Here is a 24,369-nt window from a genome sequence, read left to right as displayed (position 1 = left end):
GGGGTATGCAAATCTCCGGGACTATGATAACCAAACCAAAAATCAAGGAACGCTTTTCAACAACAAACTCAGTGTATTAATTAGTCAGCTTTCCATCACTGGAACAACACACAACTCGAGGAGAGGTTTATTTGGGCCCTTGGTTTCGGAGGATTTAGTCCATGGTTGGCTGGCTCCAATGCAAGAAATGGCATAGCAGAATGGCAGAGGACAGCTGCTCACCTAATGACAGCCAGGAATTAGAGAGAGAGATGAAGGGGCCAGGTTATGCTCCTAGTGACCCATCCCTTCCCGCCAGGTCCCATTTTCTAACAGCAGATTCAGCTATGAACTCATCAATGGATTAATACACCAATATGTAGAGCATCCTCATGATCTAATTGCTTTTCAAAAGCCCCACCCCTAGATACACACAATTTAGGGGGACATTTTAGGTCTAAACCATAATACATAGTGTCCATAGATGGTGGTGCTGTTCTATAGTATAGAAGTGACTGCTTAGCATGCTATGGGTAACAAAACTTTCATTTACATGATTGGAAAAAACAAAAGAAAAATAGTATTTCAAGACACATAAAATTCAAATTTCTCTGTTCATAAAGATTGTGTGGAACACAGACACATTTATATACCTATATTTTATTTATATATTGTTTATGGCTACTTTCTTGTTTATAACAGTAGCTTTGAATAGTTGTAACAGAAACCCTCTGACCTAAAATAGGCTTCCCTGTAAAAATGAATTATATCAACTCATCCTTCTTTCCCTATAATATGTATTGTTTTATCTTTACTTTATGGATATAGAAACTGAACTTAGCTAATGAAATATAAGTTTATTCTAATTACAACAGCCAATCTATCTCCCTATGTCATTTAATTTTCACTGCAATCAAATGAAATAACATTATTTAAAGGTCTCAAAGCTTATAAATGACAGTCAGAATCCAACAGATCTAACTCTAAAAGTACCTATTTCATTTTGTTTCTACTCCCTTTTCATAATTGACTCTTAAGTATAGGTTTATTCAATTTATTTTTCTCATTCATATACATGGGTACCGGTTTCCTGCCAGGTGGTTGTTAACAAAACTTCTAATATTGTTGATAATTTAACTCAGTATATCAAGAACATTATTAAAGGTTTTGAAGTGTTATGGGGAAGCTGATAATTGTTAGTTATGCATCTGCACTAGTCAGCTTTCTCCGTAACACCAAACACCCACAATTTAAAGGAGGAGAGGTTTAATATGCTCCTTGTTTCACTTCATGATTGGCTGGCTCTAAGGCAGAGAGATCACGGCAGAAGGGCATGGCACAGCAAAGGTGCTTATTTCATGGAGGTTGGAAAGCAGAGCAGGGGAAGACTGCCAGAGGGAACAGGCATAGACCCCAAGGCCACATGCCCATGACTCACCAGACATACCTAGAAGTGTGTTCTACCAATCCCTGGAGCAGATCTCAAAACCATCAAGTTGAAACTCCACTGTAAGCACCACAGCATCTGACAAAACATAAGGAATGGCCTAAAATCTTCCTCAGAGCCTAACTTGATTTACCTGTAACTCACACTAGCCTATACTGAAGAAGCCTTATCATCTATGATTTTTGCTGGATTAAAGGTTAAAAATTACCTTATGTAGACCACTAGGCACTATGATTTCCAAAGACCTATACAAAGAAGCAGTTGAAAATGGTTTGTTTTGTTTTGTTTTGTTTTTAATATTAGCTTACCTTCTGGAAGCCAAGGAACTGGAATATCTAACTTTTGCTCTTCTCTATTCTCACTCAGTTTAAATTATTTCCATGAAGCTTTTCTGGCCTCTTCTCCCTTATTTGCCCCAGGGAACCATCAGCTTTAAGTCTTCTAAAGTCTTTTCAGGTACATAGCATATCAAGTGAATGTGTTTTTGCAAATCCCTTTTCCTTGCTCAGTTCCACAGAAGCTAATCCATCTTCTCTGCATGTCTCTCATTGTTCCTTTCAGAACAAGGCCTAATATTTAGTGCTTTATAAGTATTTTTTTTGTTTCTTCAATCTCAACCACCCCAACAGTGGTGCCCTCAAACGATGTTTTTGGTTTTTTTGTTTTTTTCAGAATTAGGATATTTTATCACAGCTTAACTATCAGTTTTTGGATAAACACAGAACAAATTGAAACCAACTGAATATAAACAGAAATAAGCTGAGCAATGCTATAAATGTAAACTGAAAGACAGTTTTCAGTGATGCTAGGTAGATGTGGGCATTTTGAGTTATCTCTTCTCAGGAGAAATATACAGATGCTCCTTGACTATGATGGAGCCGTGTTCTGAGAAAACCACAATATTCAAATACTATAAGTTTAAAATGCATTCAATACACCTAACCTACCAAACATCATTGCTTAGTCTATGCTGCCTTGAACATGTTCAGAATATTTAAGTTAGCCAAATTTGGGGAAAATTACATAACACAAAGCCTCTTGTATAATAAAATGTTAAATATATTTTGTAATCACGGTGTACTGAAAGTGAAAAACAGAATGGTTGTATGGTTTTATACTATTGTAAAGTTAAATTATTGTCAAGTTGGGGACTTTCTATATTAAAATTCTTAAACTTAGAGTCTGTGATTTTACTTCGAAATAAGGTCATTGCTGACATAATTAATTGAGATGAGGTCTTACTGGAGGAGGATGTCCCTAATCCATCTTGACTGATGCTCTTATATGAAAGAAGAGAGTCTTGGGTAGACAGAGACACAGAAGGCAAACACTCTATGACAATGAAGGGAGAGACCAGAGTAAAGTAGCTGAAAGAAGAATGTCAAAAATTATCAGTGTTCCACCAGGAAGAGCCAAGAAAAATCACCCTCAGTGGTTTCAGAGGGTACTTGGCTCTCTGAAGCATGACCATCCCAACACCTTAATTTAAGAGATAGTGCCCAGAACCATGAAACAGTTTTATTATTTTATGTCACCTAGTGTGTGATACTAAGGCACACTCTCTTAGGCAGCCCTAAGGCAGTGATGCAGTTGAGATGCATAACTAGGAAAACAAAACAATAGTTATATAAACAGCAGTCTTTAATGCAGCTTATGTTTAATAACAATATTAATATTAATAAAATAACCATCATTGTGAGAAGCCACCCTATGATCAGGTACTGTGCTACATACATTATATCCTTTAACTCTTATAACAGTCCATGGCATTGATATTACTAGAACTGTACAGGTGAATTTTAACCACTGACTGTAGGTGACAGAAAAGAGAAAGACCTGACTTGAATATTTGCTGTTTTCTGCAGTGCAACTTTTCCCAAAGTGGCTCATGGAGAGCCACCTAAGTGATATTAAACAGCTTGTGAAAATCTTGAAATCTTGACACACTCTCCCTAGTCAGTATGATCTGCTCCATCACACTACTGGATATAAACAATCCTATACCATTAATAAGTAAATTAAGTTTGATGTGATTAAATTATTTTCCCAAGAACATCAGGGTGTCAAAGATGACAGCCTGATTGGAAACTAGACACAATAGACAGCAGAGGCAGGCTCTGTTCAGTCACAGCTTCATCCGCAGACTGTGACAGCCCTAAAGAATTGTACTAGCGGGCCACATGGTCTTCTTGTTAGCAGCATCATTTTTGTCACAAACACAGTGGTATGAACATGAATATGTTGAGTTAAATACACTGCTTTTTATGCGATGTTGTATATTGTATCTCACTGTCAAGAAAATTGACTAGCAGAGAAAATTGGTACTGGAGAAGTAAGGTTGTTTCTATGACTGTACCTGGTTCAGAACCCTTTGGAACTGGTTTGTGAGAGGAGTTTGGAAAGGTTTAGAAATGCAGGCTAGAGAAGCTTTAAAGTGGTTTAAGAGGAGCCAGATAGGTGATTCTAGTCAGACATAAGAAGATCAGAATGCTAACAGGAATGCAGACAGTAAGGGCCAGACCCAGAATGTTTCAGTTGGAAACGAGGCCTCCATTGACAGTTGGACTAGAGGCTAAGTGGGTTATACTTTAGCAGAAAATTTGTCTACCTTTTGCCTATATCCAGAGACTTTGCAGGAAACTTAGATTAAGGTCTCTGGACTAATTAATCTGGCAGAGGAAATTTCAAGGCCATCCAACATTCAGGGTGTGACATGGATTCTGTTTGATGCTTTTAGCCAGATTTATAGTGAAAATCAGGGGAAAATGCAAAGCAGACATGTTTTAAAAACTTAAAGCTTGTTCAAAAAGAAAGGGCATGTAAAATTGGGGGCAAAAAAAGAATGATTGCTGCAGAGATTGTTATTATTAGGAAGGAATCAAATACTTTATACAGGGAGAAAGAAGAAGCATTGAAGGAATCTTAAAAGTCAGCAAGACCTCACCCGTGACAGACTCAAGGGTGAACAACTGTGAACCTTTCATTTGAGAAGACAGTCCCTGGGATGCCTATCGAAAGACTGCCTCTAAGGAAGTGGTTGCCTAGGATTCATTTCGCTATGCTCATCTATCCCACCATTCAGAGGCCACTGTTGTCATGTTCCAAACGGATCTAGCTAATTCTTGAGGTGGGAGCCAACCTTGGTGTGGTCCACAGAGTGCTATTTTATTGGCAAGCAGAATTCAAGAATTGTGGGGTCTGAAAGGCTCCCCACCAAGATTTCAAAGAAAAGCATGGTAGACCAGGTGAAGAACCCCTGAGAGGGCAGTGGATGAAGCTGTAAACATGAAGCCAAAGATGAGTGGAGACCCCAGGAAGTCATTTATACCAGAAAAGCTGTAGGCTGTGAATGGAGCCAGACTAAGAGAGAAGCCATGTGGGCTGCCCAAGCTCCTTAGAACTCATATTTTACCACATGTGTCCTGGAAGCAAGCTATGGAGCTATAGGACTCAATGTCTGCTCTTTCAGTCTTGCTTTGGTCCAATTTATTTCTATACCCCTACTTCTCCTCCTTTACAGTAGGAATGCTTATTTTGTGCCATTGTGCATTGGGATTATGTAACTTGCTTCTGATAATTACAGAGATTCACAACAAAGAGTTTCTCTTGAGTCTCAGAAGCAATTTGAACTTTTGAATAATGGTGGAACTGCTGAGAATTTGGGGAAGGGATTATTGCATTTCTGGTTGTACAGAGGATGGTTGAATTATTTCAAGTGGAATTATGAAGTCACTGTTTTATTTATCTGGACATTAAGTAGATTTAAAAAGATGTGTTTAGGTAGCCAAATGAAAAGGGATGGGATTTGGCAGTTAGGGTGGAATTTCTACTTGATTAGCTTTAGGATTTATCACTGGGGTTTGGTGGAGCACACTTCTAGGTGTGTCTGAGTAGGTTATGGAGGTGTGGTATTGGAGTCTTTGTCTGTCCCTTGCCTCTTCCTCTCTGGCATCTTCCCTTGCTCTGCTTCCTAGTCACCCTGAACTAAATAGTTTTATCCCACCATGACCTTCTACCATATCTCTGCTTTGTAACTAGCCAACTGATCATAGACTGAAACCATGAGCAAATTAAACCTCTTTACCTTTAAACTATGGGCATTGGGTATTGTGTAACAGTAAAAACAAAACTTACTAATACGTAAGAAAAATACAAAAAATTTAGAATAACCTATTTCAATAAAAAAAGAAAATGCAGATCTATTGCTGAACATCAGCAATATACTACACTCAGAAGGGCTGGCAAAGCCATATTCTTAAGAAGCAGCTCCCATGGTTCTCACAAGATTTCAGCTCTGTCCTAATTTCCATATTCTGTCTTTATAAACTTCCTAGAGTTGACAGCTTATTATATCATATAACCATGGTGCTATGCCACATTAAAGCAGATGCCACTCCAAATCACCAGCACCAAAGTGGTATGATAGTATCCTTTGCAAACTTCTCTCTATGGCTTCTGCCCATATGGTGGAGTGAGTTTGGCTGGATAATGAATTTACTCATCATAACCTCCACTACCCATCTTTCTCACCGAAGATATACTAAATAAAAATGTTGTGACTGAACACTGCTTCAAGCTAAGTCTCAAGCTCTCCTGCCACTCAATTGCAGTCCCTAAGGAATCTTTTCAACTATTAATGGAATTTCTGGAACAACTATTGACCCTTGATTTAGTATTGGCCCTGTATTTCAGATAGGAAAATATTGCTACATTATAAAACTTCATTATCTATGGATTCTGACTCTGGCTAGTATAAAAATTATAATAGCATCAAATCATTTATTCTAACTTAATGACAAGGATTTGGCAAACAACAGCAAAACAGTACAGCAGAAATTTTTCAGAAGAAAGTACCTGTTTTAATCTTCATTGAATCTCTACAACAAAATACCAGAGACTGAATTAATTTATAAAGAACAGAAGTTTGTTTCTCAGTGTCCAAGATCAAGGTGCAGTTTGGTCTGGTGAGGGCTTTCTTGTTTCATCCTCACATGACAGAACCAGAAGAGCAAGTTAGAATGCTGTGTGAAGACTCTTTAAGAGGGCCTTAATCTCATTCATGAGGGAGCAATGCTCTAGCTCTGACCATTCCTTCAATGCCCCACAACTTTCTAATACAGGACTCTCTCATTGCCAACACCTGAGTTCTGGAGGGAACATGCTCAAACCATAGCAGCTTCATTTCTTTTTATTTCAGAAGAAATTCTGGTGCAAAGATTTAACATGCATTTGCCATGTATACTTCGAACTGTGATCTATCTATCACTACATTTTGTTTCTAAATTTAATGATGGAAATAAAATAAGAGCTTAGAGAATTAGTGTCAAGTTATATATATATGGTTCACTTTTTTCCAGTTCAGTTGGATTCAGCAAGAAGTCTAAAAGAACCCCACCACAAATCATTAGGAGAATAAGTGGATTGAAAATCTTCAGGTTTTAATGGCTAGTAGGAACAATTGCTTGGCTTCAAAAATGCAAATTTCTAACTTCATCTGATGGAGATTAAGATCTCAGAGCTGTCAATGCCAATTAAAGAGAGAAAAAAACCTTAACTGTATGACTGTGAAAAGGAGAAGGCTGAGCAGGGTTCACAGGTTTACTGTAGTTTGTTTAGAAAGATCAAATGACGACGCCCCTAACCATTCTAAGTAACAAGGAAAATATAATAACGTGATTCTCCTTTTGTTATAAAAGCTAACTGATCTAATGGTTCTCTACATAGCAAGCCCAAGCATTGGACCCATGAAGATAAACAGAGCCAGCTGGACTTGCAGAAAATGCCTGGCAGTCTTTCATAGAAGCACTGGAGCTCACTTTCCCTACTTCTTTTCTTTCCAGGATTTTGTGTTTTATAATTAAATGTATGCTTTTGTTGGTTTTTCCTTCTCTGTTTCCCTCCTTACAGCAAATCTACTTCAGTCATTTTTGCAACTCTAAAATTATTTGTAAAGTCACATGTCATGAAATAAATAAATGAAAAATCTAAGATTTCCAACAATAATAATCTAGATAATGAAAATGTCTTTTTTATGCTTTGGTGGGAACTTTCTTATTTCTTCTCAAATGTTTATAGCAACTATTTATAAAACCCAAGAATTATGCTTTGTCTCACTGTGCTTACAAACAACCTATGTGACAGATATACCTTTTTTCAATTTTACTAATAAACTAAAGCCTGTGCTCCTAAAACTTTCTGTATTATTTATTCCATAGTTAACAACAAGATTTGGGCATCATTTTATTGTTTATTTGCTTGTTTTGCAGCGCTGGGGATCAAATCCACAGCCTCACACATGCTAGGCAAACACTCTGGCACTGAGCTATGGCTTAGCCCATTGGGCAACATTTTGAAAAGTTTTCCCTCTAGAATTAAGTAGTGGCTTTGTCCTTCACTAGTATATGACCTCAAACAAGTTAACCCTCTATGTTTTTTTTTTTTCACTATAAATATGGGACAGTAAGTGCCTAACCTATGAGTATTTCAATTAAGAGAAATACAAAACATTTTAAAGACTGTGCCTGGTACTGGCATAAAGTAAGTGCTAATACATGGAGTTATTCCTATATAGTATCTAAGTTTCCAACTAAAAATTTCCCATTTTTAGATATATTTTCCTCTTTCTGAAACTTGGAAAGGATAGGAATTCTTACTCAACAATGCCTTATTTGTTGCCAGAAGAACTGACACTGTATTTGTGAAAAGTCATAAAAGAATTTTGCTCAGCAATATAGCAGACTGAAAGAAGAGCCAGGAAAACATAGCCATCTTGAGCCCTTTACAGAAAAATTCACCAATTTTCCTCATTCTTGAAACTCAGGCATTCAAGACCATTCAACTCTTATTTTCAGAAATAAGTAGTACTTTTGTATTCAGTTAGAGGAACAAAACAGCTATCAAGTTATATTACCATATCAAATAGCAAGATGCACAATGACCATATAGGAATAACAATTAGCCTTTGTATGAAGTGTACAGGTTACCACTGAAGATTAGGCTGGCTCCAAAGACTCATGGACTCAGAAGGATTAGTTCATTGTTTTGGCATCAGGTTGTCATAAAAGCACCTGGTAATGTATAGCATTTCATTAAATGCTACAAAATATTTGGTGGTTGATTTCTTTGAATATCATTGAGGAGTCTGGCCCACCCAGGAAAAGCATGCCATCTCTTGGTGTTGAGGAGGGGCCTCCCAGGTTAACCTTGGCATGACTTTGGTTTAAATCCAACCATCTCTGAAAACAAGCCAAGTTCTGTTCTCACACAAAAGAGATATCTATGGGCAACAGAAGGGCTAGTATGAGAAAACAAAAGAGAATGAACAACTTGGGAAAGAAGCTATACATTACCAAACTGCTTATAATAAAACAAAAGTCTTAGGGCCAGGGATTTAGCTCAGTGGTGATACCACCTGCCTCACAAGCGCAAGGTCCCGAGTTCAATCCCCGATACCAAAAACAAAACAAAACAAAAACAAAACAAAAGTCTTGATGTTCAGTGACCTGCAGTCCTTTGACAGCAGCTGCCCAGACAGCTGATATCATACTCATATTTTTTGTTGATGTAAGAAGCCAGATCTTGATTTGCTCTTTAAAATATCTAGCTTGACATGTTCCTTCCATAAACTATGATTTCCATTTTGTTTTTTAATTAAGTGGATTTCTTATAATTCCCTTTCCAACATTATCCCAATTTGATGAATTATGAAGTCTCACTTGAAGTTCTGAGCAAAGAGAATGTGTTTGAAAAGTTTAGTTGTCTACAAAATTATGATCAATCCCCTTTCATGCTTACCAGCAATGTATATGCTTTTAAAATCATGTTTAGCCTAGGGCCATATGGATAAAGCTTTGTGTATACATAGGAGTATTTTATCTTTTACTTTTGTTTGAGATAATTTAAATACTTACTGCAAATCCACATTTAGAAAGTAAATAGCATTAACGTGGTCTTTAGCTGACACTCTTACATTCAAAATACCTTTTACTGAATATTCTTAAATGAAACAAGCTTGACGCTCACTTGATTTTTCTAGGAAGATTACTATAGCATGTAAAGTTTCCTTACTATTCCTAGTCAATTATTCTTAATTTCTTTCATCAGTTAAGATTATCTATAAGGACACCTGATTTAAATGAGTCAGTAGCTTCTCTGATATTCATTTTTGTTAGCCAAAAGATATAGACATTACTTGCTGGTCAAATGTATAGTGCCTGTGACTTACAATTAAACTTCTCCCTCATTTGTTTATAGAAGTCAAAACAATGCAGTTTCATCTCTCTGTAATTGACAAAAAGATATGTTATTTTCCTACCATCAAGCAATATGAATATTTAACTTTTGGAGCCCTCATGTAGAGGCCAATTCTCACACCTTTTAAAACTTTTGCTTAGGGACTAAAAAATGAAGTTTGCATGCAATTTGATTTGTCTAAAAGTGATTACTCATTTGTTTTGAGAAAGCTACCCAATTTAATGCTTTAAAATATTTAAATATAGATTTTTAAAATGCACATTTTTATGCAGGAGAGTCACCATTATCTTGAATGTATGTCTTTCAGAATGAGAAGTTTGGTCTTTTCTTTGGTAATGAAAATTATTATATACAATTGAAAGACAACTGTATCATAAAGGTGAGGTATTGCCTCGTATGGTCTTGGGTAGAGATTGGAAAATGGATAAGAAATGTTTCCTGGGTTTAAATCCATAGATCTCAAATGTGACTATTAATTAAAATCTTCTGGGAACTTACAAAACACCTCAAATCTGGGCTGTAGCTCTGCAGTTTGAATCGTGGGTCTGATGGCATAAACTATCTTGATATCTAGATACTGAAGAATTGTAGCTATATCCAGCCTGACGAACTACTGCCAGGCTAAGGGAACTGAAGTCAGTTTTCCACTTGACTCACCAATTGTGCCTGAGAGGTAAGAGCCAGCACTCCAAATTCTGATTAATTTTTCATCCATCCACTCATCTCCAGAAACTCCAAACTACTACCAGCTTCAAGTGGTAGAGAGGCTATTGTTTCACAAAGCAAGGAAAACCCCACCCTGACTTCATCCTACATCAAAATTAGTCTATTATTGAATAAAACTTTAAGAAAATTCCCTAGAGATAGTAAAAAGGGTGGTAGCCAAAAGAAGTCCTAAGGCACTAGGGAAAGAGTCCATGGAAGCCCTGATAGGAAATGAAGACAGAGGATCAAATATTAAATAAGTAACCAAGTAAATAAATAGATATGATGGTTGATCAAAGATGAAATGTTTCTGCTCTCCCCACACCCCTTCTTGTTGTTCATAAGATTTTGGCTAGGGATGAGGGTAGAATGGGGAAAAGAATAGTCAGGGTCATTTACCAACATATGCTTGTTCATTGATCTTACTGTTTTGATTAAAAATTGTTGTACTATTTCTCACACCAGAGAGACTATTCGGTATTTATACATGTGTGTCCTATTTATTTCACTTAAGAGTTATCACCTCAATGTGCATCCACTTAGCTATAAATGTCTCTAATTTCTCATTTTTTATGGCTGAGAAACTGAAAGTGTAAATAAGGACTAAATGTATAATAGGTAATGTGAAATAGGAAGAAAAGGGGCAAAGGGGAAGGAAGTGGGAGGGCCAGGGGAAAGTGTAGAAGGGAATGGGATTACTATGAGCAAATGGAAAAATAGGAACAAAATCTTCATAAGTATGGAGGAATGGAGGGGTTGAAGAGAGGGCTGGGCAAGGGTGAAAAATAAGAACCAAGAGAGACTATGTAAAGGTGCAAATTTCCAATGATGAATGTCATTATATTGTATACCTAAAATGTACCAGGGATTAGAATGAATAATCGATAATGCAAAATAGGAAGTAAAGGTCCAAAGGGGTAGAGGTAGTGGGAGAGGCAGGGGAAAGGAAAGAAGGGAAAGGAAAAATGATGAGAAATGGAAAAAATGGAAATAAAGTCTTTGTAAACAGGGAAGAGTGGAGGGGGGTGAAGGGAGGGCTAGGAATGGGGAAAAAATAAGAACCAAGATGCATCATGTAAAGGTACAATTCCCAATGAGAAATGCAATTGTGTTGTATACCTACAATGTACCAATAAAAGAATTTAAGAAAAAAAATTTGTTTTACTGTAGTCTAGAATTTTGAAATATACAGAAGTTTATTTTCAGTTCTGGTTTTTAGAAGAATAACTTTCATTTCACTTGAGATATGCAACACCAACTATATTTTTCTCCACTAGTATTTAAAATTTAGAGTAATGTATTTTGATTTTCATTTGTGTCCTCAGTGTGACTACTCAGAAGGTCTTTGTAAGATCTAAAATAGAGAAAGTGACCTTGTTGAGTGAGGTAGTCAGTAGTAATTACACAGGCAACATCAAATGCTGGGTTAATTTTTTAAAGGTTGATTTATAACCATAGGTTAAAATCTGGTGAAGCTAGGCAAGTAGGGTCATCACATCCCTCAAACATTTTCCATTTCCTTGAGGGTGGATGGAGAGAGATGGGATGGGCCTGGACATAGCAAAATACACATAGTTCTAGAAAATAGAAGAGAGTGACTTTCTTCCCCAATGCTGCAAACCTCTCTCAATCCTCTGTAGTGACACAATGAATTATGATTTTTTAAGGGAGCAATGAGTGGTAGCAGCTGAAACACCTAAACGATGTAGAATAGCATTGGAACAAGGAAATTGAACAGCAATAGTTTGTTTAAATACCTCTTTCCTGCCCTCTACCCTACAGAGAAATCCATGTTCCAAGAACCTTTCTTTTTTCTGGAATTTGAAATGTTTCCTCATAATCCCCAGGGAGGCCATATTATTATTACTGTATTAACATTATTTACATTCATGATTTTTTTTTTTGCCCTCCTTGAAGCTCAAGGTGATTTAGTAACTTTAAATTAGCCAAAGCTAATAATCCAAAATGCCAACATGAAGACATGGTAGTAACTCTGGTGTTTCTAGATCCTGAGGAAATTCGTGTACATGGGCAATTAAATTTTCTTTACCCTTGAAATTTGGAGGGGCTGTGGAGAATTGTAAAGGTCTTTCATTCTTTTATGGTTCTGGCTCTAATAGTATCTGTAACCCTTACTGTGTAGTTCTTATCAGCATTAGACTCTGCATAGAAAACCACCTTCATTTTCAGAGTCTTGGTGACCCACAAAGCATTCAGACCAGTGATTCTCTGCTTAATTGTAAGACAAGGTAATGTTCCTGTCTCTTCTCATTGATAGCTAGCAGAGAAGCTTGAAATGGTAGTGTTAAAATCGGAACTGGCAGTAGGTAATGTGGCAGAAAATGGAACTATTGCAATGGGGGGAAAGAGAACTCAGTATAAAACTAGGTTCAGCTAAAAAGACAAGAACAAGTGGGAATTGATAACCCAGGATCAGGTTATGGGAGTAGGAGTCAGTGGATAGGACAACTCCTAACAGGAGACATCAGTTACAGAGGAAAATCTGGATAAATTGAGTTAACAAGATTCTTGCTGGAGGCAAGTCAGGGAGCTCAGATATTAGGGGGTGCCTTGGATTTGGGTTGAGAGGGATGGGGAATTTGATTAAATATTTAGGAAAAACAGATATCAAGAATAGAGGATTCTCACAAAATTTCATTTGGAACAAGAAGAGACCTAGAATAGCAAAAGCAATTCTAGCCAACAGAGACATAGCAGGTGTTATCACAACCCCCAACTTGAAACTATACTACAAAGCTACTGTGATAAAAACAGCATGGTACTGGCAAAGAAACAGAGTGGAGGACCAGTGGAACTGATTAAAAGATGTAGAAAGAACTCTAGACACACTCAGCCACCTCATCTTAAACCAAAGAGCCAAAACCCTCACTGGAGGAAAGATAGCCTCTAACAAATGGTGCTGGAAAAACTAGATTTCAACCTGCCAAAGATTAAAACTAGACCTATATCTCTCACCATGCACTAAAACAAAATTGAAATGGATTAAAGATCTAAATATTAAAACAGAAACACTGCACAGGCTGGAACAGAGGTTAGGTAGAACTCTTGAAGACATTGGTGTAGGAAAAGATTTCATGAACAAAATCTCAGTTGCCTGTGAAATAGCACAAACAATCAACAAGTGGGATCTCTTCTTATTAAAAGGCTTCTGCATAGCAAGAGAAAACACCAACAGTGTGAAGAGACAACCCACAATGTGGGAAAAAATTTACACCAGCTGTCCCTCAGACAAAGGCCTACTATCTCAAATCTATAAAGAACTTAAAAAAATCAGACCTCCCAAATTTGAAGACCCAATCCAAAAATGGGCATCTGAAATGAACAGAAATTTCTCACACAAAGAAGTAGAAATAGCAAATAAACACATGAAAAAGTGTTCAACATCACTGGTCATTCGAGAGATGCAAATGTAAACAATGCTGAGATTACACCTCATCCCAGAAATGGGTGCTATCATGAAATCAACCAATTACAAATGCTGGTGGGGCTGTGGAGAAAGAGGAACCCTACTCCACTGCTGGTGGGATGTAGACTGGTGCAACTACTGTGGAAATCAGTATGAAGTTACCTCAGAGAACTAGAACTGAAAGTCCCATTTGACCCAGCTATTCCCCTGCTGGATATCTTCCCCAAAGAATTAAAAGAATCATACCACAGTGACATATGTGCACCCATGTTCATACCAGTGCAATTTATAATAGCCAAAACTTGGAAGCAGCCCAGTTTCCCATCAACTGGAGACTGGATAAAGAAAATAGTTTTTTTATAAAATGGAGTACTATTCAGCCATAAAAAATGAGAAATTAGAGACATTTATTGCTAAATGGATGCACATTGAGGTGATACTCTTAAGTGAAATAAATAGGACACACATTTATAAATACTGAATAGTTACTCTAGTGTGAGAAACTAAAAGTATAATTAAGGACTAAAAGGTATAATAGGTAATGTGAAATAGGAATAAAAGGGGCAAAGGGGAAGGGGAAGTGGGAGGGCTGGGGAAAGGGAAGAAGGAAATGGAATCAATATGAGAAAATGTAAAAATGGAAACAAATTCTTTGTAAATAGGAAGGAATGGAGGGGTTGAATGGAGGGAAGGGGAATGGGGAAAAAATAAGAACCAAGATAGATTGTGTAAAGCTGCAAATTTCAATAAAAAAAAGAGTAGAGGAGTCTCTCTAAACTGGCTCAGAATGATTCTTATTGGAAATGTGAGATGGAGACTCAATAAGGATAGACATGAAAGCCCATGTTCCAGGCCCAGTTGAAAAGAGGGCACAAGGGAGCTAAGATTGGGCCAAGGGCAAAGTCTTTTTTAGTGGGTAGGATCCAGACAGGACCCAGGGAAATTGCATGTTAGTTCTCTCCAAGTGGGGAAGCTGATGCCTCAGACACATGACTTGAGCTCTTTCACTGTCATTCTCGTGGTTACTCATCCAACAAAAGTACTCCTAAAATGCTCTACCTTCCCTGTTTCCCTACCTACGTCCATAGCATTTCTCAATTATCATTCACCTCTTATTTTGCCAACCTACTTAGTCTTATTTTTCCCACCTGACACTATTCCTCCAAAAAAAGGGAACATTTGTCAAGGGAAATAGTGATAAACTTGATTCAGCCTTGGAAATAAACCTTGTTCTCCAATTTAGATTTCCTAAAATTTTAATCCCAATCTGGTCCTGAGGATAGTTTTCAAACTGTTTAGAGCTTATAGGAAAACAAGAGTATGATTATTTGGCACTTATCAAAATAAAAAAATGACTATAGAACCACATTTTTTGTTTTGTTTTGTTTTTTTCAAGAGAGTCTGCCTAAATTGCCAAGGTTGAGCTTCAACTTGTGAATGTTAGCATTACAGGTGTGCCTCACCATGCATGGCTTACCGAAGATCTTTGTTGACCTTCTTTCCTTTAGCTGCTTCTTTCCTTGTGAAAATTGAGCCCAATTCTCAGAAGAATTGTTTGACAGATTATAGTGTGAATTCAAAGGGCTCAAGTGTTGACCTAAGAGTAGAAATATTCTTGTCTCCTATCATAGCATCAAAAGACACAGAGAGAGAGAGAGAGAGAATCTAACATATTAATAAATATTATTTTCATACCCTAATATTTCTCTGGCAGTATAGAGTGAAACTTATTTTGAAAATTCTATTTTACATTGTTTACATTTACTCTATTTTATATAGTACCGTTCAAACACTACCAGCAATGAAATGTTTCACAAATGACCTAAAAGAATGCTTGAAGAAATATCAGATTCCTAGAGGAAAAGTGGATTGTCAAAGTAAAATCAAGTAAATGCCTAAGATCTTTTGTTTTAGGTTTTCAAAATGTCATCTACACATTATCCCAAATATCTTTGAAGATTTGCAATTGGTGATTCCATTTTTAATTCTTCTCTTCCTTATTTGTGAAAAATGTAGAAATAGCAATATCACCAAGAGGAAGAAATTTCAAATGCAACAGAGGAATTGTAGAGAATGTCTGCCTCTTGGCCGTAATTTAGCTTTAAACTCTGCCACCCAGGTTAGCAAAGCATCACTGTTATTCTGCAATTTTTGCATTTGGAAACTTCAAGAAAAAAGCTTTATATTTGTAAAGTTGAGCATGTTAACAGGAAACAGGAGTTCAGTCACTAGAAAAGCACTTTTTTCTGACACAAATTTTGCCTTTGTGCTTTGATTGACAGCCACCCCACTGTCTATAAACAATCTACCCATTGCCCCAAATCACCATTCAGTTCCTGCATCCAACATTTAAACATTGAGTGGTTTTCCGCTCAATAAAATTCCTTTTCATTTCGCCCTAGGTTGCCATGTCTCTTCAAACAGAGACAGAAAAGCCGTGGTCTGTGTCAGACAGATTTTAATTTTCAGTCCTCATCCATTTGGGGGAACTAGACACAGGCAAACAAACCCTACCCTAAAGCCTAGCAACCTGTAGTTTAAACAGCCAATGCATCTGAGTCCCGGGATGAGGGCCTGGACCTGTTCACACACGAATAAAGAAGATTAAGATTTCCTTTCAAAGACGTGAAGCCTTTTTGACAGCCAGTGTCAACAGCGCTGTCTGCCTCAGTGTGAGCCAGTCCCCTAGTACAGATTCCCACAGGGAGGTCCTGCTGATTAGCATGCGCCACACTGCCATTCCATGTCGGTATTTAATGGAAGAATAAGGGTGTAAAGTTTTGTAAACTCTTACTCACAAAGAAAGGATAACTTACAGAAATTGTTGAAAGAAAATGCCAGTGAACATGAACACCTATAGGGAGCATTTAAAAAGTGTGGGATAGAACAAGAAAATGAGGAAGAGCAGTGATTTCTATTATCTAATCGCAGAGAAGTTAACAAAAAGCTTTGTAGTTAAAAAAAAATACATGTTTTCAAATCTCCCCAAGACAGCTCTGCTCTGAGGGAGGGATAAAAAAAGCATAACTTGTATTTCTAAATAGGCGTATAAACTTCTATTAGAGAATAGGCATTTATTCTGAAAACATTTGACAAATATTATTTGCCTTTACAATTCAAGGAGGACAATATTTTAAATTTTCTTAAATCCAACTTCTTTGTACATAGGTACTTGGTAATATTAAATGAAATGGGGACTAGGGCTTTCTTAAATACTGACTTTTATATTATATTGTACATGCTAAGTAAGTGCTAAAAAGAAACAAAGAGTGCTGTATCTACAAATGTCAGTTTCAGTAATTATCCCACTTCAATGACAAGGTCAAACAGTTAAACATGCTAAATATAGACCATTTTTACTTTGAAATCATGTACTTCTATTAATTTAAATGTACAGAATTATTTTGAATGGGTTAGAATAGCTGAGTTATACCTATTTATAAGAACATAGCTGTTTTTGATTATGTGATAAATGTTTATTCAATTTGATGTCAAATGTTTATTCTTCAAGGTTGAATAAGAATGTAAACCAAAATGTGCAACTCTCCTGGATGAATGCCATATTTCATCACTAATGGCACGTATACCTTGAGTTGCTTCTCCAGAGGTGGTGGAAAAATTCCCACTGATCTATCCATTTTCATTCCTTTATTAAATATTTATTTATTTATTGAGCACCTGTTCTATGGCAGAGTTGGAAATTAGAAATGAGAACAGAGGCTGTAGTGTCTTGGAGCCAGGCCCCATAGATGTGCAAAAGCCAATTGTGTACACCTCTTCCCAATTCAGACTGTGTTCATTGCTATCAAGTTAGTAACTTGAAATCTGCTAAAGTGGGAGTATTTGTGCCATGAAAATCAATGACACTACATAACTGGGTTGTTTTCTTTCAGTAAGTTGTTAAACATTTTATAGTATTTCACTGGATAGACAGGTGTAGGTAGATGATCAGATTCCTGCTTTCCTAGGTCTAACATCCAGGTTTTGCCTAATTAACTTTGCAAACTATGTTTCCAGAGACTATAGTACACTTGCGGTAATAGAATGAGAAGAAACTACAAAGAGATTGAGTCTAAAGTTTTGCTTTCTGGGATCTTTGCAGACCTGTTACAAGGCAAGAATATAAGAAGAAAAATCAAGATGCAAAACTCGCATAGTGGAATGTCATCAGAGCCACATATATGTGAGTTGCTTCTACAGGAGTCTGGAAAGCTTTTCACTGATCTATCCATTTCAGATAAGCCAACATTACAACTAGATAAGATGGCAGGAACTAGGAACAAAATCTACACCAAGAGTCCCCAAGGCCAAGGTAAGGCCTAAGCTAAAGTGAATTTCTCAGTGTGGAATACCATTATAGGGAGAAGGAACATCAAGTCTAAGCTATCAGAAAATGTGGCTTTGAAAAGTTAAGGTCTAGATGTACATTATTAGGAAAATACTCTTTGATTATTATATTCTGTCATGTTTAATACATACATTGGCTGCCAATTAAACACTTGCTATCATTTTCCTGGTGGAAAGAGCTGATCTTGTAGAGTGGCTCTCAAACTTGAACCTGCATTAGAACCACCTGGAAGTCTTGGTAAAGCACAAATTGCAGGGGCTCAGCCTCAGACACTTTGATTTATAGGTATGGTATGGGAACAACAAGCTATATTTCTAACAAGCTATAGGTGAGAATAAAGCCTCAGGTTAAGGGAGGACACTTTGAGAACCACCAGTCTAGGATAGAATCAAACATCCCAACTTTATCTATTTCAGAAGAACAATTAATCACACTCCTTGGAGCATGAATTGTCTCTCTCTTTTTTTTTTTTGGTACCGGAGATTGAACTGGAGTCCTTGTGCTTGCGCAGCAGGCAGTGAAACCACTGAGCTAAATCCCCAGCCCCCATGAATTGTCTCTTCATCACACAGAGGACTCATCAATGGTTGTAAAATGCTCTGCAATTCCGTGGGAGTTTTAGAAATAGTTAATCGTTGCAAAGAAATATGTTTCTTCTTCATCACCATTTGGTCTTCATAGAGAGATGCTATTTTGAGGAACATCTGTGGAATCTTTTGAACTTGACATACTCAGATAATTATCTAGAACAAACAGACACTTGTGCACTATATAAAATATAGCTATTCACACACACACACACACACACACACACACACACACACAGAATATTTTACTGAAAAAGCAGTGACCACGACCTACATTCTTGTGCATGTTCATCACCCATTAGTGTCTGCAGGAAGGGGACCATATGTGAAGTCAAGCAATCAGATCTACTGCTCTAGTCAGACTCCTAGCACTACATTTTAATGCCAACTATGAGAGTATAACAATCACCTCTAGTCATTGCAACACAGACTATTTTAAAAGTATATTGATGACTAGAAAATGATAAGGAAATATCATTCCATGACCAGAAAATTAAAATTTACCATGATTATGTGAAAGAACATAGAGGGCAACCTCTGCTAATGTGAGCTTTATATCTTTCCCTTACTCATTGTTTCAGCCAATTCATCTCAGTGATCACAGCAGTGGGCCTCAGATAAGTGTGACCTTATTTGTAAGGGGAAAATATGACAATGAATGCTGATTAATTTACATGTCTATCATTATGTCCCAAATATAAAAAAGCTGCCTCTTACTTCATAATTATAACTGATTCTTTTGGACTTTCAAGATCTACTCATCTTTAGGAGCCATCGTTCTCTCTACTTTCAAATTAGATGCCCTCTGAGAGGTCATACCTTAAGGTGAACACAGTTTAAAGGTAAACATAGCCTGCTTCATAGAGCTAGAACTTCTGCACCCAAACAGTCTGTACCTCTACGGATTTGTGACCACAAATCACACATTAATTTTTCCCCCAAATAAACACACTTTTACTTAAATCAGTGCAATGGGACACAAACATTCTCATGTGACATTTGAAAAGCACTTCTGACTTTTTTGCTGATATTTAAAAAAGCACTCTGATACCTCTCAGATGTTAAGAAAAATTCAGCAAGTAAACTAGGGGGAAAATTGGGGAAGGAACTCTGCTAACTAGAAATGAACAAAGACAGAAAAGGATAACTGGGATTACAAGAATTGACAATGAGAGCAGCAAAGAACTTCCTCTTCAGGCAGACTCCTCAGTACTGAGGCAGAACCTACAAATATCTGGGTAACAGATGCTGCTTAAGACAGAGTCAGAACCTGGTGTGCCATTCCACCCCCATTTTACTGCATCCACTGTCCACGTAAAATGCATGACACCATATTTTACAGCCTTGGTTTTCCCGAGGTTCATTTTAATTTAGGTTAACTTGAGAAAATTAAAACAAGCAGCTATTTATGTTATGAAACATGTTGGATAGAATTTCATGAATGAAATTTTAATTGAGAACACATTTTTCATCCAATTCACATCATTTCACATGTTTCACAAATAGAAGTCAACTTATATTCTAATTTGCTGAAGTAAATATGTCTAGACACTGAACGATTATAGGGAAACGCATAAAGATAAGTAGAACAGATACACAAACATTCTGAAATTGATTCAAGTCTCAGATTTCAGCTATTTATAGGAGCTCATTTTCAGAGTAAAATCTGGGAGCAGTCAGGCACTTGTCATTTTAAAACATAATTTCTACCACAAATAAAAGCATTTTAATTCATTTCAATGACTTGTGCAAGTGAATTCAAACCAACTTAGAAAACCATATGTTTTATTTCCACAATTCACACAATCTTATAAAACATTACTCCTTCAATGTGGTTCTTGAATGACCTCTGGTTTTTTGCTCTGGGAGAAGTCATAACAATCAGAAAGAAAATGTTTTGTTCCCACTCAAAATTGAGGCTCACATGGCTAAAAATCCTCCTTCTCACTTTTGAGACTCTTTTCTCCAGACAGCATCTTGGTTCTTTCTATACAAGCTGCTAGGTTTAGCTGTCAAGCTCCACCTCCCCCTTATCCACAGGAGGGGAAGGAAATGGATTTTCTCAGGAGAGCTGAATGCTAAGCTTCCAGGAATTTTGCAAGCTGGTTTGTAAGCAGAGCCATTATGAAAATTAAATTTTAAAACCATGCATGTAGATAAATAATATACTAAAAATAATGGTAATAAAAACAAATCTCACTGCCTTCTAGTAGTTTTTTCATGCATCTCTCTATCTTTGCATTAGGTTCTGAGGCATCATTTCAGCTTACAGAACTGAAATGAAAAAAATTTCTCCCATGTTCAGTGGTTATTGTTGATTTCTTTTTTACACAGTATTTATTCCTTTTCTTTGTGTTTTTTAGGAGTGTCATCCTTTATCCTCCTTCACATAATATGTATTTAAGAATAATTCCCTTGCTTTAAACTTAAAAGGGACAGAAAACAAGGCAAGAATTCCATTTGTAAGAATAAAAATGGTTCTTATTGTTCTCTCCCAGGTCCTGGGAGAGAGTTCTGCAGAAGATACTGAAGCCTGTCAAGTGAGAGCACTCAGGACACTTAGCCCACCTGTCCTACTCTCACACAGGATTAATCTCATTCTGACAGAGGTGGAAAACTAAATGCTTTAACTCTGAGAAATTCTTAAGACCTTAGTGTCTCAGACCAGCCAAATGTACCTTGGTTCTACCATCAACCCGTTGAAGGACATCCTCATTTCCCTCAGTGCACACAGGATGCAACCCAGCACAGCAGATTGTGTATTTTGTACCCTAAACTTCTACTAGGGAGTAATATTACCCTCTCAAAACTGAAACTCATTGCAAAAGTTCACTGCAGTCAAGAAATAATTTTCAGACACATTTAGATGTCATTCAGTCATCACATCCAGTGGATAAAATAAGTTTAGAGTTTACCTCCTAGCTTGCATTTCTACTAAATTGACTTTCTTAAGTTAAAAAAAAATGAAACAAATTGCTTTGTGTATTTGTTATCACTACCACATCAGCTGTCATATATACTTCCTAGCCCCAAAGAGATCCCTAAGGGAAGTAGTGTCCATTTGTCAATATCCTGGAGTTTTGAAACCCTTAAGTGCTATCACCATTTGACCTGAAACTTCCTCTCTTCTCAGATTCCTGACTCTAAACACAAAACAAACCTTTAAATAAATTGGCCCATGTGTGAATTTTTAGGATCTTTTGTTTCAAAACCACAAAGATGTCAAGTCTCTTTTCTAAATGTTGATTTACCCATGGCCAATAGCCTGAACTCTGAATTTTAGCAGTCCCCAAGCTCAGTAAATTTGATCTGTAAATTCTGTACTTGGATATGTGTATTCTATCCATTTCATCTTTTAGAGCACATAAGACTTTCAGGGTTAACATCTTAATTGGATGTTGGCCCTAAAATAACTGTAAATGCCCTCCTCTTATAAGAAACTGAAGCTACTTCTCATTCATCCAACATTTATGGAGAGCTGATTGATCATGCTGTCACTGAGAAGCCAGGCCCTGGCACAACTAGGAAACAGTGATATTGCTTGGTTCTTTGGGTCTTCCATGAAAGAATCCAGACAAGACACATTAGCAGTCATTCCTCGTATAGCTGGAGTTTATTGCAAAGTGCTAGATTTTCAGAACAATAAAGAGAATAGACCTTCAAGTGTGAAGATAGTTAAGCGCCACATTGGCAGGTACTCTGAATTAAGGAACAAGCTTTATTTATATGATTAAATGAGTCTTCAGTATCATTTACTTCCTCCAAGGTCATTGTTCTTTTACCAAAAAAAAAAAGGTATTGCTTTCACAAATTCAGAAGGAAGGTTCTCATTACTCCCTAGGTGGAATATTTTCATTTACTTATTTTGAGACCTTGAGATTTTTCCAAACCCTCTATCAATATGCACAGAGGAGGTAACATTGTCTTGGGCCACAGCTTGAAAGCACACTTTGTTTGGATTTTATCTATAGCTAATGTAAGAAAACAAAGGAAAAAGCATCATGTCTTCTTTGTTTTCAAAGTAGTCCCCAGCTGCCTGTCTCCAGTCCTACTAATGTCCAACTTCCTGCTCAACTATGTCATTAGGTAGGGTGATGCATTCTAGTCTACATTTGCCTGGTATTGCTCCTCAGGGTTTAGATTCATTTTGATATAAATTTTGTTATCAATTATTAAATGGCAAACAGTAAACATTAAAATTATTGTTACTGGATATTTTGAATTGACAAAAGACAGCATGGTATTTAACATTTGATGTTTCCTCCATATCTAAGCCTTTTTGCCTTGGAATAAAATCAGTATTTATGTAAAAAAGAATGTTTTACAACTGAAATCATTTTTATTACTGTGTGAAGCAGGATTTCTTACAATTTAGTGATGTTTAAGAAATGATGAAGTTCTAAATATATTTCTTAAAATTCAACTGCTTACTTATAACAAAATTAGTTTCAGTTAACAATAAAGTTCTGTTCTCTAGGCAATTTTTAAGTAGATCTGAGATGTTCTCAACACATTAATTTTAATTAGCTAGATTCAATCATTTCTCTCTCTCTCTCTCTCTCTCTCTCTATATATATATATATGTATATCAGACCTCCTTGTTGCATAACATAAATACATACACTTTTGTTAATTATGCTTTAACTTGTTCATTGCCTAATTTAGGTAAGTGACTAACATTTTATTTATTCAACAAATACAAGGTCAATATGTGACAAATATTTTAAAAAAGTATTATCAGAAGCTATAAAGGAAATTGGTAGTTTTCAAACCTTTTAAATATTTCAAATAGAAATTTCTAATTTTTTGTTACTAGAAAACTGTGAAATGACATTCTGAAATTTGTAAATTAATTTAAATGTTAACAATGTAGATAAATTGTTTTCATGCTTCTTAGGAAAGTAACATTTAAGATGGACTTAAAAATCATCTAGAAGTAAAATTCTGGAAGAAAGGAAGAGGCGGTGTTGAAATTTGAAAGGAGGAACCCCAGCTCTGTGAGAAGTCAAGTACCCTAAGTCTGGAGTTTTTGACTCTCCAGCTGTGACCAGGACTCACCAGGGCTGTCCCAAAAGGGCTTCCAAGGCTCCAACCCCTGTTTGTATATAGTGGCTCTGCAGGAACTCATTGAACCACAGTAGCTTCTTAGAGCCTGTGTACTTTATCCCACCTACCTGACCTTTACACAGAGGCTATTAAAGATAATAACTGGCCCAGTCTGTAAGAATCTTTCACAAATCTGTATGCTTTTTTTCCTTAAACTAAAACAAGAGATAAATTCAGGGCATTGAGAGTTGATATCCTAGAGTATCATTAAAAATTCATGTCATCAGATGATAAAAATAAGTAATTTTAAAGGTATTAAATATCAAGCCCATATTTTTAAAATACCAAATGTTGCTATGTAATTACAAATGAATTATGCCTATGGTACAGGATTGGGTATGATACAATAACACACAATAAACTAAAATTTTACCACTGAAGAATCTCTGATCCAAAAGAGATAAACATGGATCACAACTACCAATAAATAACAATAATAGCAAAGAATCCTTTGTAGACAAATTTCCAAACATTAAGAGGAGAAAACAGAAGTACTATAGTAATCTTTTTTAAAAAT

The sequence above is a fragment of the Heterocephalus glaber genome, unplaced genomic scaffold, assembly GCF_053883595.1.
Source record: "Heterocephalus glaber isolate CG9 unplaced genomic scaffold, H.glaber_assembly_v1.0 deba00001553, whole genome shotgun sequence".
Taxonomy (NCBI): domain Eukaryota; kingdom Metazoa; phylum Chordata; class Mammalia; order Rodentia; family Bathyergidae; genus Heterocephalus; species Heterocephalus glaber.
The sequence above is the reverse complement of the archived record's forward strand: the minus strand, read 5'-3'. Positions refer to the sequence as shown.